Source organism: Triticum dicoccoides, chromosome 4A (assembly GCF_002162155.2).
Source record: "Triticum dicoccoides isolate Atlit2015 ecotype Zavitan chromosome 4A, WEW_v2.0, whole genome shotgun sequence".
Taxonomy (NCBI): domain Eukaryota; kingdom Viridiplantae; phylum Streptophyta; class Magnoliopsida; order Poales; family Poaceae; genus Triticum; species Triticum dicoccoides.
In genome coordinates, this window is record NC_041386.1 from 206113814 (window position 1) to 206132650 (window position 18837).

The following is an 18837-nucleotide window of genomic DNA, read 5'->3' on the forward strand; positions in this document are numbered from 1 at the left end:
CCGTCCCATCGTCGCCTCCAGCTTCCCCCGCGCGTCCCTGCGGCCGTGCGCCACCGCCGCCCGCCGCCTTGCCCGCACCGGCTGCTGCCTCCGCCGCCTGCCCTCGTCGCCGGGCATCGCCGCCACCTCGCCGCCCAGTCCCGGCGAGCCCCGCCGCCTTGCCGCCACCAAGCGCCGCGTCTCCTCCACCTCGCGCCTCGTCTCCGGGCATCGGATCCGGCGAGGCCCAGCGCTCTCCGACGAGTTCCACCTCCATCTCCGGCGAGAGCTCGCACCAGCCAATCTCGGATTGTGCACCGGAACCCTAGATCCAAAACGGTTGACTCTGTTTTCTCTCTAAGTCCTTTTTCCTGATAATTTTACGGCTCTGTTCATCATGTCATAACTCTTTGACCGTACCTTCGTTTCATGTGCATCATATATCAAAATGTTCATCATGAGATGCTCCTCATGTCATTACATTGTGACATGCTTCTTTGAGTCCATCTTGATGCCCAAATCATTGATGCAAGAGTGCTATAAATTGTTATGTGTTGTTACTTATCAGAGTATGAGGTTTTGGTATTTTTGTCACATTTGTTGTGTGCATCATATGGGCATGAGATCTACATGTGTTTTGATCTATGCCATGCTATCTTGACATGGGTGCTTGCCATGTATTTTTGTGATCAATGTGGTGACGAGTTCAAGCATGCAAAGTAGCCTCCGTGATATTGCTGATTTCAAGGACTTTGAATTTTACTAAGTCATTTCCCTGCTGTTATTTTGATGCCATGTAAACATGATGTTACACTGAGATCCATGCTTGTTTTCAGTTGGTTTAGTAAGGATGATTTGGACATATGGTTATGCTCTATCCATTCATGCCCCTATTTGCAATTATGGTGTGCCCTAGCATGTCTTAATCTTGCTCTACTTTTGCTATAAAATGTTCCTGGTAGATTGTTTACATGTTAATCAATTTTGCCATGGTTGTTGTAGTTGATCCATGCAAGCTATTAACTTGCTCTTGCCATGGTTAGCTTCATGAACATGTCCTATTGCTGATGCTATGTTTGTTTTGTCATGCAATGCCTTGTGGTGCGTGAATCGAGCTCGCAAAGATGCCTTCATAACTCTGTTTATGCCATGCTCAGTTTTCTGCCATGTCTGAATCTGTTTATAAAACTTGCTATGTTTACATGGGTGCCATCATATCTTCTGTGTCTTTTGGCTCATGATCAGTAAGGAACTTTTGTTCTATGCTTTTAGTAGATTTATTCCATGCCTTGTATTGATATGATATGTTCTTGTAGCATGTTGTTTGCTTGCTCTAAACATTCCAAGTCTGTGATTCTGATATCTTTTGCACTTTTGCCATGCTTGTTTGAACCTGCTCTTGTGTGATTTAGCGATAGCTCAGTGTTTATGTTTTTGGCAAGCATCTTGAGTGGATCACTGCCATGTGCTTTGTTGCTATGTTGGAGTGCAGTAGCGTAGTCTCTTGTTGCATTCTAAATGGCATCGTGCTGTTAATCGCAGAATTATGCCATTCTTGTTTTGCTTGCCATTTGCAAACTGTGCATCTGATTCCGGTGATCTTTATATCGATTATCGATTTTGAACAAAATCAACTCATCTTTCCAGCGGCCCACTTGGTTTGCCAAGTTGATGCTATGATCATACTTTTCCTTCCGGAGCATGCATAAGCATTGCATATATCATCCCACATGTCATGCCATGTTTTGCATCATGTTGTTTGTGCATTGCACCATGGTTGATTGTTGGTCCTTTGCTTGTGTTCTTGCTTTGGGTAGAGCCGGGAGACGAGTACGTGATCAAGGAACCTGTTGAGAACGCTAACGAGCATCAAGCTTTCGTCAACTCTGAGAACTTTGCAGGCAAGATGACCATACCCTCGAAATCACTTCTATCTTTGCTTGCTAGTTGCCTGCTCTATTGCTATGCCAAGATACCTACCACTTGCTATATCATGCGTCCCATATTGCCATGTCAAGCCTCTAACCCACCTTTCCTAGAAAACCGTTGTTTGGCCATGTTACCGCTTTGCTCAGCCCTCTTATAGCGTTGCTAGTTGCAGGTGAACTTGAAGTTTGTTCCATGTTGGAACATCGATATTGTTCGGATATCATTATTATATATTGTTTACTTTAATGAATATCTATACTTGGTAAAGGGTGGAAGGCTCATCCTTATGCCTGGTGTTTTGTTCCGCTCTTGCCTCCCTAGTTTCCGTCATACCGGTTTATGTTCCTTGATGTTGCGTTCCTTACGCGGTTGGGTGTTATGGGAACCCCTTGACAGTTCGCTTTGAATAAAACTCCTCCAGCAAGCCCCAACCTTGGTTTTACCATTTTCTACCTACCACCATATACCTTCCCTTGGGTTCTGCAGACTCAAGGGTCATCTTTATTCTAACCCCCCCCTCGGGCCAGTGCTCCTCTGAGTGTTGGTCCGAACCGAGCCGCCTGCGGGGCCACCTCAGGGAAACTCGAGGGTTGGTTTTACTCGTAGCCTGTCTCATCCGTGTTGCCCTGAGAATGAGAAACATGCGACTCCTATTGGGATTTGTCGGCACATCGGGTGGCTTTGCTAGTCTTGTTTTACCATTGTCGAAATATCTTATAACCGGGATTCCGAGACTGATCGGGTCTTCCCGGGAGAAGGAATATCCTTTGTTGACCGTGAGAGCTTGTGATGGGCTAAGTTGGGACACCCTTATAGGGTTTGAACTTTCAAAAGTCGTGCCCACGGTTATGGGCAGATGGGAATTTGTTAATATTCGGTTGTAGAAAACTTGACACTTAACTTAATTAAAATGAATCAACCGCGTGCGTAGCCGTGATGGTCTCTTTTTGGCGGAGTCCGGGAAGAGAACACGGTCTCGTGTTATGCTTGAACGTAAGTAGCTTCGGGATCACTTATTGATCACTATTAGCTTCTCGACCGTGCTTTGCTTCTCTTCTCGCTCTCTTTTGCGTAACTTAGCCACCATATATGCTTAGTGCTTTGCTGTAGCTCCACCTCACTACCCTTTCCTACCCTTAAGCTTAAATAGTCTTGATCCCGCGGGTGTGAGATTTCTGAGTCCCCGTGACTCACAGATACTTCCAAACAGATGCAGGTGCCAATGATGTCAGTGTAGGGGACGCTACCGAACTCAAGTGGGAGTTCGACGAGGATTCAGGCCGTTACTACGTTTCTTTTCCGGATGATCAGTAGAGGAGCCCAGTTGGGGCGACCGGGGATCTAGCATTTGGGGTTGTCTTTCTTTATTTTGGTTCCGTAGTCGGACCTTGATTGTATTCTGGATGATGTATGATATATTTATGTATTGTGTGAAGTGGAGATTGTAAGCCAACTCTTTATCCCTTTCTTATTTAGTACATGGGATGTGTAAAGATTACCCCTCTTGCAACAAGCCTACCATGCGGTTATGCCTCTAAGTCTTGCCCCGACACGTGGGAGATATAGCCGCATTGTGGGTGTTTCAAGTTGGAAATCAGAGCCTTCCCGACTTAGGAGCCCCCCTGCTTGATCGAATCACTGATGTTGTTGAGTCTAGAACAAAATGTTTTGAGTTTTAGGATTATATATATCGGAGAGTACGATTCTCTTTAGTCCTCAATCCCTTCGTCGCTCTGGTGAGGCCTCCTGACGTAGAGTTTTGACTCTTCTCTCCTAAAATTTCACGATTTTTTTAGGATCACGCGGGTATCTTGGAATCATTCCGATGGTTTTGTGAGAACATTGTTCTTGGTGCCTCCTGACATTTAGGGGTTGTGGCATTGTCCCAGGGAGTTGAGCTCCGAGGTGTTGTCATCACAATTTGATCATTGCAGTTCTCGAATACCTGAGTTCGCCGACATCGAAAATCTCTTATGCAGTTGTTGGTGAGATAACCTCGACGCCACCCAGTACTGGGGCGGGAGTTCGGGATTATTGCCATGACTTGTATAACAGATGCTTTTCGAAGGTTGAGGTAAATGATTTCCGAAGGTTTCTTGGTTATGTGTTGAAGGATGGATACAACTGGATGTAGGATTTTCTAGTTTTGGGTGAGATATTATGCTTCCCCTGTATCCCCAACACCTGGTTGCATAACCAGAAAGTTTCGGGAGTTTTATAGGTGGGAATTCATGTAGCTCTAGTATTTTCTTCCCGCAGATATTTGGTTTGTGATTGGGTAATACTTACCACCTATTTGTTCTTATCCATACCTTGTTGTTTTATTCTTCTACCTTTATCTAAGTGGCTTCTCAACTTATGGAAGTGTGATGATTTACTTTGGAATTCATTCGTTCATCCTTGTTCAAATGTTAAGGCTATATGTTGCAATTTCGATCGATCGATTCAGCTTGAATATATGTCTTTCAAGATGCTAACGGATGTCAACCTCTTCAGGATGGCTCCTCCAATGCGTCAGAATCCGAATCGCAATGATGGGGATCAGTCGAACCCTCCGCCACCACCTCCACCTCCGGAGGCATGGCAAGCTATCATGGCATCCACCAACGCCAACACTCAGATGCTTTTGCAACTCTTGCAAGAGCGCAACCAAGGGCAAGGCAACCAAGGAAATCAAGGCCAAGGCAACAATCAGCCTTAGTTTGCTACCCTTAATCAGTTCCTCACAAGCCAGCCAAAGACCTTCAGAAACTGTGTCGAGGCCACGGACGCCGACGACTGGCTCGTGGATATCTGCAAACATTTTGAGTGGAGCAATGTCAGGCCTGAGGACTTTGTCAAGTTTGCTTCGTTTCAACTCAAGGACCAAGCTATTGAGTGGTATCAACAATACAGAGATTCCATAGGAGGTCATGTGATTACCTAGGATGATTTCCGCCGAGACTTCAAAGCTCACCACATTCCACAAATTGTTGCTGATAGTAAGCGCGAGGAGTTCCGCAATCTCAAGCAAGGCAGCATGTCTGTTTACCAATACAATATCATGTTTCAGAGGCTCGCTCGCTTCACTAAACAAGACGTCCCTGATGAGAAGATCATGATTTATCAATTCAGAGGTGGCCTCAGAGAAGATCTGCAATTAGCTATCGTGCTTTTTGAGTCGACTAAGTATGATGAATTCTACAACATGGCACTAAAGCAAGAGGCTTCTCAGCTCAAGTGTGATGCTTCTAAGAAGAGAGTCAGGGATGCATCTCAATCCTCTTCTTCAACTCAAGTGGCAGCTAAGCAACAGAAGTTCTGGTTTCCTCCTCCTCCTCCGTTCCATCAGCCCTACCAACACAAGAGAAAAGGTGGCAGTGGATCTTCCCACCCACCCAACGCAGACTATCAGAGCAAAGCGCAGTCTCATACTCCAAGGTAAAGTGCTCCTTATCACCATCCTCTCTCAGAGGTTACTTGCAACAAGTGTCAGCAGAAAGGGCACTATGCAAACAAATGCTTCAACCAAAGGTGCCTTCCGCCTCCTCCTCCTATGAGATCTACCAGCAATGCAGTGGTCAAGCATAATCCCAAGCAAGCCAAGGTCAACGTGATGAACGCAGCTCAGGCAGAGGATTATTCAGAAATGATCATGGGTAACCTTCCAGTTAACTCCATTCCTGCTAAAGTCTTATTTGATACTGGTGCATCGCATTCTTTCATGTCATTCCCATTTGCATCGGAGCACAACTTTGACACTAAGGCATTACCTAAAGCATTGCAAGTTGTTTCTCCGGCTAAGCATTTGAGATCTACCATGATGGTTCCAAATGTCGGTATCGAAATGGGCGACTATAGATTTCTGTCCTCTCCAATTGTTCTTGGTGACTCTGATATTGATCTAATTCTCGGGATGGACTGGCTTTCTAAGCACAAGGCTCAGCTTGATTATGCTGCCAGGCAGATTCAATTGACACACTCTTCTGAGGATGCCGAAACCATTCGGTTGTTTCTCAATGAGAAGGGCGAGTTGAATGCCATCTCTCAGATTCCAGTCGTTTGTGAATATCAAGATGTCTTGCCAGAAGAGCTTCCGGGAATGCCTCCTCACCAGCCAGTTGAATTCGTTATCGATCTTGAGCCTGGCACATAACCTGTTTGAAAACGTCCTTACAAGATTGGACCAGAAGAGTTGAAGGAGTTGAAGAAACAACTCGTTGAACAAGAGCGTATGGGTCTAATCAGACCGAGTTCATCTCCATGGGGTTGTGGTGTTCTTTTTGTCAAGAAAAAGGATAGAACAAAACGACTCTACGTTGACTACCATCCATTGAACAAGAAGACAATAAAGAACAAGTACCCACTTCCCAACATCAATGAGCTTTTCGAGCAATTTAAGGGTGCCCAAGTATTCTCCAAGCTTGACCTCCGCATGGGTTATCATCAGATTCGCATTCATGAACAAGATATCCCCAAGACAGCATTCAGAACAAGCTATGGTTCTTATGAATATACTGTCATGTCTTTCGGCCTTGTCAATGCTCCTCCAACATTGTCTCGCATGATGAACTTCATCTTCAACCCTTACACAAATGATTTTGTCTTGGTGTATCTCGATGATATTTTGTTCTTTTCCAAAAACAAGGAGGGTCATGCAAAGCATTTGAGATTGGTACTCAACAAACTGAGTGAGCATCAATTCTATGCGAAGTTTTCAAAGTGTGAATCCTGGCTTGATGAGGTTCTCTACCTTGGCCATATCATCTCAGCCAAGGGTGCCGCTGTTAATCCTGAGAAGGTGTCTACAATTGTGAATTGGGGACCGCCTCAGAATGTGAAGCAGCTCTGCAGTTTCCTTGGGCTTGCAAGCTATTGTCGAAGATTCGTTGAGAATTTCTCTAAGATTGCAAAGCCTCTTTCCAACCTCCTCTAGAAGCATGTTAAGTATGTCTGCACACCTAAATGTGGCATTGCTTTCAACACCCTCAAAGAGAAGTTAGTCACAGCTCCTGTGTTGACTCCTCCTGATGAATCTAAACCATTCGAAGTTTTCTGTGATGCCTCCCTGCAAGGTCTCGTTGCTGTGTGAATGCATGAGAAGAAAGCTGTGGCTTATACCTCTCGCCAGTTGAAGCCCAACAAAAAGAACTACCCCACTCGTGACCTCGAGTTGGCGGCAGTTGTCCATGCTCTATTAACGTGGAGACATCTCTAGTTGGGAAGGAAAGTGGACATCTTCACGGATCATAAGAGCCTCAAGTACATCTTCACTCAACCCAACCTGAACCTCAGGCAGACTCGTTGGGTCGAAATGATTCAAGAATACAATCCGAGTATCGAATATACTCCAGGCAAGGCCAATGTCATTGCAGATGCTTTGAGCAGGAAGGCTTACTGCAACAGCTTAATTCACCAGCCCTTCCAACCGGACCTTTGTGATGCTTTCCACAAACTTAATCTCCAAGTTGTTCCTCAAGGCTTTCTTGCCAACCTCCAAGTCTCTCCTACTTTGGAAGATCAAATTCGTGAGGCACAACTTCTTGATGCCATGGTGAACAAGGTGAAAAATGGGATTGCCAAGAGCCAACCCAAATACAAGTGCTATCACATTGATGACAAAGACACTCTTTTCTTCGAGGATCTAATTGTGGTTCCTAAAGGCAATCTAAGGAAAGTCATTATGAACGAGGCTCACAATTCCCTTCTATCCATTCATCCTGGAAGTAGAAAGATGTACCATGACCTCAAGCAGTCGTATTGGTGGACTCGAATGAAGCAAGAAATTGCTCAGTTCGTGAACGAATGTGATGTCTGCAAAAGAGTGAAAGCAGAACACCAACGGCCAGCTGGTCTCCTCCAACCTCTTGCCATTCCAGAATGGAAGTTTGACCATATTGAGATGGACTTCGTGACTGGATTTCCCAAGTCCAAACGTGGAAATGATGCTATCTTCGTTGTCATCGACAAGCTTACTAAAGTGGCTCATTTTCTTCCTATCAAAGAATCTATCACAGCAGCTCAACTGGCGGAGCTATACACCTCTAGGATTGTCTCCTTTCACGGCATTCCGCAGTTGATATCTTCAGATCGTGGAAGCATCTTTACTTCTAAGTTCTGGGACTCCTTTCAGAAGGCCATGGGAACCAAAATTCGGTTCAGCACAGCCTTCCATCCTCAAACTAGTGGACAAGTCGAGCGCGTCAATCAAATCTTTGAAGATATGCTCAGGGCTTGTGTCATTTCCTTCAGTATGAAGTGGGAAGATTGTCTTCCATATGCCGAGTTCTCCTACAACAACAACTTCCAAGCGAGTCCGGGCAAGGCCCCATTCGAGATTCTCTATGGCTGAAAGTGCTCTACTCCTCTTAATTGGTCAGAGACTAGTGAACGCCAACTTCTTGGCAATGACTTAATCACATAAGCTGAAGAAATGTGCAAACTCATCCGTGAAAATCTCAAAGCCGCGCAATCGTGCCAGAAGAGTTACTATGATAGCAAGCACAGTGACTTGGCTTTCGAGATCGGAGACCATGTCTACCTCCGCGTCTCTCCAATGAAAGGTACTCGTCGCTTCGGTATCAAAGGGAAGCTTGCCCCTAGATATGTGGGTCCTTTCAAGATCATTGGCAAAATAGGCGATCTCGCCTATCAACTTGAGCTTCCATTCAACTTCTCGAATGTGCACGATGTGTTTCACGTGTCACAGCTTCGCAAGTGCTTCAAGACTCCTGACCGCACCATCAACTTCGAAGAGATTGATCTCCAAGAAGACCTGTCTTATCATGAGCATCCCATTGCTATTCTTGAAGAAACCGAGCGCAAGACTCGCAACAAGTCCACCAAATTCCTGAAAGTGAAGTGGTCACATCATTTTGACCGAGAAGCCACCTGGGAACATGAGGATCACCTTCGTTCTGAATATCCGGAGTTCTTTCAGTCCTAGATCTCCGGACGAGATCCTTTCGTAGTGGTGAGTGTTGTAATACCCCGGATGTAACTTGCCATATTTGTAACTCCGACTCTGCCGTTTTCGGCTTTAAGTTATGAGATTCCCTTCATGATTGGGTTTTTGTCTTCATTTTGCATTTTGTTCATGTCATGCATTTCATATCATGTGCACCTCATTTTGCATACGTGTTCGTCTCATGCATCCAAGCATTTTCCCCGTTGTCCATTTCGTGATCCGACACTCCTACGTGCACCAGTGCACCCCTCTTGCCTCTTTTCGTGAGCTGGTGTTAAATGTTCTCGGAATGGACCGAGATTTTCCATGTGGCCTTGGTACACCACTGGCAGACCGCCTGTCAAATTTTGTGTCATTTGGAGTCTGTTTGATGCTCCAACGGTTAACTAGGGAACCGTAAAGTACTCGTGTGTGTTGCAGCCCAACACCCTTCCAAAACGACCCAATAACCCATCCAAACCTCTTCCATGTCCTCCACCGTCGGATCACGATCGCGTGGGCAAAAACTACACTCCATTTGGACACTCCTACATCCTCCTAGCTATATATGTGTGATCCCCTCCATTTTCGCGTAGATGAAACCCTAAAACCTCCCCTTGCCGCCACCGGACACGTCCGGCCTCGTCGGATAGGATCCACCGCCGCCCGTAGCCAATCAGGGCGCGCCACCTGTCTCCACCGCGCCGTCCCTGCCGCTGCGGCCCGCCGAGCCCATAGCGTGCCCGCCCGGCCCATCGCCGCCTCCCACTTCCCCCGCGCGTCCCTGCGCCCGAGCGCCGCCGCCGCGCGAATGCCACTGGCCGTCGCCTCGCCCGCACCGGCCGCCGCCTCCGCCGCCTGCCCTCGTCGCTGGGCATCGCCACCACCTCGCCGCCCGGTCCTGGCGAGCCCCGCCACCTTGCCGCCACCAAGCGCCGCGTCTCCTCCACCTTGCGCCTCGTCTCCGACCATCGGATCCAGCGAGGCCCAGCGCTCTCCGGCGAGAGCTCGCACCGGTCAACCTTGGATTGCGAGCCGGAACCCTAGATCCAAAAGGGTTGACTCTGATTTCTCTCTAAGTCCTTTTTCCTGATAATTTTATGGCTCTGTTCATCATGTCATAACTCTGTGACCGTAGCTCCGTTTCATGTGCATGATATATCAAAATGTTCAACGTGAGATGCTCTTCATTTCATACCATTGTGACATGCTTGTTTGAGTCCATCTTCATGCCCAAATCGTTGATGCAAGAGTGCTATAAATTTTTAGGTGCTATTACTTATCAGAGTATGAGGTTTTGGCATTTTTGTCACATTTGTTGTGTGCATCATATGGGCATGAGCTCTACATGTGTTTTGATCTATGCCATGCTATATTTGCAGGGGTGCTTTCCATGTATTTTTGCGATCAATGTGGTGACTAGCACAAGCATGCAAAGTAGCCTTCGTGATATTGCTGATTCCAGGGACTTAGAATTTTACTAAGTCATTTCCCTGCTGTTATTTTGATGCCATGTAAACATGATCCTACAGTGAGATCCATGCTTGTTTTGAGTTGCTTCAGTGAGGATGATTTTGACATATGGTTATGATCTATCCATTCATGCCCCTGTTTGTAATTATGGAGTGCCCTAGCATGTCTTAATCTTGCTCTACTTTTTCTATAAAATGTTCCTGGCAGATTGTATTCATGTTAATCAATTTGGCATGGTTGTTGTAGTTGATCCATGCATGCTATGAACTTGCTCTTGCCATGGTTAGCTTAACTATAATGTATACTTGCTGATGCTATGCTTCTTTTGTCATGCAATGCCTTTTGGTGAGTGAATCGATCTCGCAAAGATGCCTTCATAACTCTGTTTATGCCATGCTCAGTTTTCTGCTATGTCTGAATCTGTTTATAGAACTTGCTATGTTTACATGGGTACCATCATATCTTTTGTGTCTTTTGCCTCATGATCAGTAAGGAACTTTTGTTCTATGCTTTTAGTATATTCGTTCCATGCCTTGTATTGTGATGATATGTTCTTGTAGCATGTTGTTTGCTTGCTCTAAACATTGCTTCCTGATGTTATTCCTGGCATGTTAGCATTTTCACTAAGTATGTGAAGCTGATCTTTTGCACTTTTGCCATGCCTGATTGAACCTGCTCTTGTGTGATTTAGCCGTAGCTAATTGTTCATGTTTTGTCAAGCATCTTGAGTAGATCACTGCCATGTGCTTTGTTGCTATGTTGTAGTGCAGTAGCATAGTTTCTTGTTGCATTCTAGATGGCATCATGCTGTTAATCGCTGAATTGTGCCATTCTTGTTTTGCTTGCCATTTGCAAACCGTGCATCTGATTCTGGTGATCTTTGTATCGATTTCGACCGAAATCCACTCATCTTTCTAGCGGCACACTTTGTTTGCCAAGTTGATGCCTTGATCATTCTTTTCCTTACGGAGCACGCATATGCATTGCATATCACACCCCGCATGTCATGCCATGTTTTGCATCATATTGTTTGTGCATTGCACCATGGTTGATTGTTGGTACTTTACTTGTGTTCTTGCTTTTGGTAGAACCGGGAGACGAGTACGTGATCGAGGAACCTGTTGAGAATGCTAATGAGGATCAAGCTTTCGTCAACTCTGAGAACTTTGCTGGCAAGACGACCATACCCTCGAAATCATTTCTATCTTTGCTTGCTAGTTGCTCGCTCAATTGCTATGCCGCGATACCTACCACTTGCTATATCATGCCTCCCATATTGCCATGTCAAGCCTCTAACCCACCTTTCCTAGCAAACCGTTGTTTGGCTATGTTACCGCTTTGCTCAGCCCCTCTTATAGCGTTGCTAGTTGCAGGTGAAGTTGAAGTTTGTTCCATGTTGGAACATGGATATTGTGGGGATATCATTATTATATCTTGTTTACTTTAATGCATCTATATACTTGGTAAAGGGTGGAAGGCTCGGGCTTATGCCTGGTGTTTTGTTCCACTCTTGCCGCCCTAGTTTCCGTCATACCGGTGTTATGTTCCTTGATGTTGCGTTCCTTACGCGGTTGGGTGTTATGTGAACCCCTTGACAGTTCGCTTTGAATAAAACTCCTCCAGCAAGGCCCAATCTTGGTTTCCTACCTACCACCATATACCTTCCCTTGGGTTCTACAGACTCAAGGGTCATCTTTATTCTAAACCCCCCCAGGCCAGTGCTCCTCTGAGTGTTGGTCCGAACCGAGCCGCCTGCGGGGCCACCTCGGGGAAACTCGAGGGTTGGTTTTACTCGTAGCCTGTCTCATCCATTGTTGTCCTGAGAACGAGAACCGTGCGACTCCTATCAGGATTTGTCGGCACATCGGGTGGCTTTGCTGGTCTTGTTTTACCATTGTCGAAATATCTTGTAACCGGGATTCCGAGACTGATCGGGTCTTCCCGTGAGAAGGAATGCCCTTCGTTGACCGTGAGAGCTTGTGATGGGCTAAGTTGGGACACCCCTGCAGTGTTTGAACTTTTGAAAGCCATGCCCGCTGTTATGGGCAGATGGGAATTTGTTAATATCCAGTTGTAGAAAACTTGACACTTAACTTAATTAAAATGAATCAACCGCGTGTGTAGCCATGATGGTCTCTTTTCGGCGGAGTCTGGGAAGAGAACACGGTCTCGTGTTATGCTTGAACGTAAGTAGCTTCAAGATCACTTATTGATCACTATTAGCTTCTCGACCATGCTTTGCTTCTCTTCTCGCTCTCTTTTGCGTAAGTTAGCCACCATATATGCTTAGTGCTTTGCTGCAGCTCCACCTCACTGCCCTTTCCTACCCTTAAGCTTAAATAGTCTTGATCTCGCGGGTGTGAGATTGCTGAGTCCCAGTGACTCACAGATACTTCCAAACAGATGCAGGTGCCGATGATGCCAGTGCAGGGGACGCTTCCGAACTCAAGTGGGAGTTCGACGAGGATTCGGGCCACTAATACGTTTCTTTTCCGGATGATCAGTAGAGGAGCCCAGTTGGGGCGATCGGGGATCTAGCATTTGGGGTTGTCTTTCTTTATTTTGGTTCCGTAGTCGGACCCTGATTGTATTCTAGATGATGTATGATATATTTATGTATTGTGTGAAGTGGCGATTGTAAGCCAATTCTTTATCCCTTTCTTATTCAGTACATGGGATGTATAAAGATTACCCCTCTTGCGACATGCCTACCATGCGGTTATGCCTCTAAGTCGTGCCCCGACACGTGGGATATATAGCCGCATTGTGGGTGTTACATAGGGGATGGCTAGTGTCGTGGAATTGTCGCGACAGATGTCCTAGTGAGAGGGCTTAGTCGTGGATCCATCGCAACTAGGAAGCTTAAAGGGGTTAAACGGGACAAAGGACACGGGAGGTTTATACTGGTTCGGCCCCTTGAGGTGAAGGTAAAGGCCTAGTCCAGTTGATATGGAAATGCTAGGTTTCGATTACCAAGGAGCGAATACGCTTAACCTGGCTCTCAATCTGTTGTTTCTTGTCCTAAGCCACCGCTGGGTCGTCCCCTTATATACATGAGTTGATGCCCTGTGGCCTATAGAGTCCCGGCCGGCTCATACAACATGCCCATCTCGGTGACGTATCTTACATGCCTTACATTACAAGTCTATTCATACATGGCGGTTTATACTTACAGGCCTTAAGCCGCCTCTGGGCTTGGGCCTATCATAAGCGTAACTGTGAAGCATCATCTTGTATACTCTTGGGCTTCATTTAGGTAAACCGTCATTGTGGTTGACCCGGCCCCTCCTGGGCGGGTCATATCTGGTAGTCATATCCCCAACAGCTAGGGTACGCCTGAAATTTCGTGGAAGAGGGGGGTTTATATAGATTATGGGAGCTAGGAGAGGGCTATTGAGGTGTAGTTTTCACCTACATGATCATGATCCAACAACGAAGAGCATGGATGGGGTTTAGGTGGGCTTAGTGGGCTATTGTGGAGGGGTGTTGGGCTACATAGAGAAGGAGGGCTTCGGTTAATGCGGTCAACCATTGGGGCACCAAACGACCTCCAAATGGAACAAAATTTGACAGGTGGTCTACCGATGATATACAAAGGCCACTCGACAAATCTCAGCGTATGCCGATAACATTTTACACCCGCTCATGAAACGAGATCTGAGAGGTGCAACGGGTGCATGTGAGAGTGTCGGAATCCAAAACGGCCAACGGAGAAAGCCGGGAAACCCGGACGGATGCAAATTTGAAAACATGAGTAAGCAATGCACATGATGACATGGAAAATGCATCACGCAAGCAAATGACATGGCAATGATGGCGAATAACTGGAAGACACCTGGAGCATCGGACTCTGCGTGTTACAACTCTCCTCCACTAACAAGAGATCTCGTGCCAAGATCTTAGGAGCGAGACGGAAGAAAAAATGGAAGAGGTGAAACAAGAACGCAAGAGAGAAGATGGATAAGACCGAGAGCACTCAGGTAGAAAAGAGAAACAAGGAACACCATGTGAACCTTGGAGGTTTCGAAGATATGAATGACAAGCACAATGGACATGAGGGAATTGAAACCACTATGGTTGGAACAAGATAAGGAAGGAACGAGCAAGAAGAAATTCGAACAACACTCTGGTAGAAAAGAGACGCAAGGCTTGATAAGATGAAAACAGCTAGAAAAGATGACACAACTCTCCGGTTAAATGGATAAGCAAAGGAAAGAACATGATCTTGGCAAAATGAGATGATGGGACGAAGAGAGCAACATCACGATGCCTCTGGTAGAAATAAAAGAATGGAATGAAAAGAACGGAGAAGAAAACAACATGTTCTACCTCAAATTAATGTGAGAGAATCCTTGAAAATAAGTATTGTACGGGGTTGTTGAAGAATCAACAATCAAATGATATACTCCTCGTGGGCTTATGAAAACATCTCAAAACTAGAGGTGAAATTCTGCCTCTAACGAAAACAATTGATTGCTTGAGATCAACGAAGAGATGAAAACTTCTTTCACCGAGAGGATAGGTGAAAACTTGGATCATGATAATCACCATAATTATGAACATTCCCAATGGAATGCTTTAGGTGAAATCTATACCAAGATAACCCCAATGAAGAGATTGACGGGTTGCAAAGGATCTCCTGAATGAAGAGAAAATGATGGGTTTAAATATCTCATTCTTAACAACTTGTCAACCTTGAAACATGAAGGGAAATTGTCAAGAATGGCATAACACCACCTCATATGATAAGGTAGAAAGAATTGCACTTCGGAATGCAAGAAGAAGAATACTTGAGCTCCTCCATCAAGAATCTTGACAGAACACTTTGAGAATAAATTGAAATGTTGATGAACCACCATGAAGAAACTCTCGAAGAACTCCGGATAGATAACAAGATGGCCGCAAAGAAAGGAAGTTTGAAACGAATAAGATGAAGCCTTGCAATGATTTAGATGGAACTTCACGATGAGATAACCAGGAAACTTGGAACTCCGGAAAAAAGATGAACTTGAAACCGAGAATTCACCGGCTGAGACAATTGAGGAAAAACTGAAGAGGCCCCGCATGAATGAAATTGATGCTCGAATAGAGGCTCAGATTTCAGGAAGAAAAAGGGTGGGAGGGTGGGAAAAACAAGGGCAACTTGGAACGGGGAACCGACGAATAACTTGAAGAGAAAAGCACCGGTTTAAATATTTGAGGAAACAATGCAAAGGCTTCGCACAAGCAGGATGGATACTCGATTACGGACTCTGGCTCCGAGAAGAAAAAGGGTGGGCGGGTGGGAAAAAGAAAGACAACTTCATATGGGGGAACAACGTCGTTGAGAAAGAACTACGGATTGATCTCGTAAAAGGCAAAGTGGTTCGAGTCAACTTGATGAGAAATGTACCAGATGAAAAGAGCTGACAACACAATGATCAGAAAACTAACTGCGCGATCCTAAAAAAATTGAAGGGGAAGAGGAGTAAGTCAAAACACCTACATCAATATTTCTCACCAGAGCGACGAAGGGGCTGAGGAGTAAAAAGAAGTCCTAGTCTCCGATATAACTAGACTCTAAAAAAGTTTTCTTCTAGACTCGACAACGGCCAGCTACGAACAATCAGGGGGGCTCCTATGGTCAGTCGAGGCTCTGATACCAACTTATCACACCCAATATGCGACTCTATCTTCAAGGAACTCGAAGGTCCTACCAAGGATAGAAGTGCATATCGAAGACGCTTTTGCAAGGTGGATATCATTACATCATACCATTACATAGTAATTGGGGATACATACAAAAGGCATACAAATGCCACATAAATACATCAAACATCATACAAGAGAACAACATCCGACTACAAATGAAACACAAATAGAAACTCAAACGATATCCACCCTGCTAGCCCAGGCTGCCGACCAGGAACCTATCACAAGATCGAAGCAGAAGAACTCCAAAACAAGTAAACATCACTCTCGCGTCATGATCATCGCATTACCTGCACCTGCAATTGTTGCTGTAGTAATCTGTGAGCCACGAGGACTCACCAATGCCATTACCATGGGTATCAAGACTAGCAAAACTTAACGGGTAGGGAAGGGGTAAGTGGTGAGGTTGCAGTAGCGACTAAGCAATGTATGGTGGCTAACTTACGAATACAAGAGTAAGATAAGAAACTACGCAAACAAAACCCAACCATGTTCCCCTATCGAACTTCCCCGAAAAGAGATAGTCACGGTTATGCACGCGGTTGGTGTATTTTAAATGAGTTTACTTTAAGTTATCTACAATCGGGTATTGGCAAATTCCCATCTGCCACATAACCGTGGGCACGGCTCTCGAAAGTTTAAACTCTGCAGGGGTGTCCCAATTTAGCCCATGAAAAGCTCACGATCCGTGGAGACAATCGTCCATCGTGGGACCCTGCGATCAGACTCGGAATCCCGGTGCACAAGATATTTCGACAATGGCAAAACTAGTCCAGCAAGATCTCTCGATGCAACGACTTAGCCTGATAGGAGTAGCGTGATCTCTTTCTCAGGGTACACCATATGAGTGGAGCATACAAGTATATACCAAATACCCCAAGTTCCCTAGGGGCGGCCCCGCACGGTGCTCTAGTTTGGACCAACACTCATGTGGACCACTGGCCCGGAGTTTATTAAGTCCATGGGGTCCGGAAAGTCCATATGCTAGTTTTTAGTTGTTATTAGGCAAATGGTAAAACCAAGGTTGGGCCAACCTAGAGGAGTTTTATTCAAATCGAACTATCAAGAGGGGCCCATAAACCCTCACGGTGTTAGGGATGCAAAATCAAGGAAAATAACACCGGTATGACAGAAACTAGGGCGGCAAGAGTGGAACAAAACACCAAGAAAAAGGCCTAGCCTTCCACCCTTTACCAAGTATATAGATGCATTAATTAAATAAGATATATTGTGATATCCCAACATATCCATGTTCCAACATGGAACAACCTGCAAGGCACCTGCAACTAGCAACGCTATAAGAGGGGCTGAGCAAAGCGGTAACCTAGCCAAACAACGGTTTGCTAGGAAGGTAGGTTAGAGGCTTGACATGGCAATATGGGAGGCATGATAAACAAGTGGTAGGTAGCGCAACATAGCGATAGAGCGAACAACTAGCAAGCAAAGATAGAAGTGATATCGGGGGTAATGATCATCTTGCCTGCAAAGTTCTCAGAGTTGTCGAATGCTTGCTCCTCGTAAACGTACTGAACAGTATCCTCGTTCACGAACTCGTCTCCCAGCGCTACCCAAAGCAAGAACACAAGCAACGGAACAACAATCAATCGCTGTGCAATGAACAATCAACATGATGCAACACATGGCATGTAATGCAAGATATGGTGTGCAATGCATATGGGTACTCCGGAAGGGAAAAGAATGATCATGGCATCAACTTGGCAAACCAACCATGCCACTGGAAAGGTGAGGAGATTTTGGTCGAAATCGATATAAGGATCACCCGAAACTGATGCACGCTTTGCAAATCATGCGCAAAACAAGAGTGATGCAAAACTGCACATAACAGCATCATAGCACTTAAGATGCATCATGAAACTACGCTAGAGCACTCCAACATAGCAACAAAGCACATGGAAGTGAATTACAGGTGAAGATCTACAAATCATGAACACTGAACTCCTGCTAGAACTCACTAGAACAAGCCTAAAATAGCATGCTAAAAATGCAAATGACAATCAGGTTACAGACTTAGTGAAAATACTAAACATGGCATAAACAACATTAGGTAGCAATGTCTAGAGCTAGCAAACAACATGCTATAGGAACATATCATGTCAAACAAAGGAATAGCATGCTAGTACTAAAGGTAATGAACAAAACTCCCTTAGTGAACTTTAGCCAAAGATGCACGGAAAAGATGGTAGCATCAATGCAAACATGGCAAGTGATATGAACAATTTCACACTCAGTAGAAAAACATAGCATGGCAGAAAACAGATTCATGATAGCAACTTTGCAAGCTCATGCCACTCCCCACAAAGCATTTCATGGCATACCAAGATAACCATCAGTAAGAAGACACATTTGTGAAGCTAAACATGGCAAGAAAAGTACATAGGTTGCATGGATCACTAGCAAAACACATGGCAAAAATGAACTTCATGTTAACAAACTGATAGTGAAAATATTTAGCAAAAGTAGAGCATGGTAATGACAAGCTACACTACTCCATAATTACAACCAGAGGCATGAATGGATAGAGCATAACCATATCTTCAAAACAGCCTTACCGAAGTTCATCAAAATATGCATGGATCTACTTGTGGCAACAAGTCAACATAGCAAAATATTGTAAGAGGAAAAGACTTAGCGGAAATCCTAAGTGTCTGAAATCAGCAACATCATGTGGCCTACTTTGCATGCTTGTGCTAGTCACCAGAGAGCTCATAAAAATACTAGGCTTGCAGCACTTTAAAGATGGCATGAAGATTATCCTAAAGCATGTAGGCATGATTCTCAAAGGATGCACACACAAAATGCTACGAAAATGACAAATCACC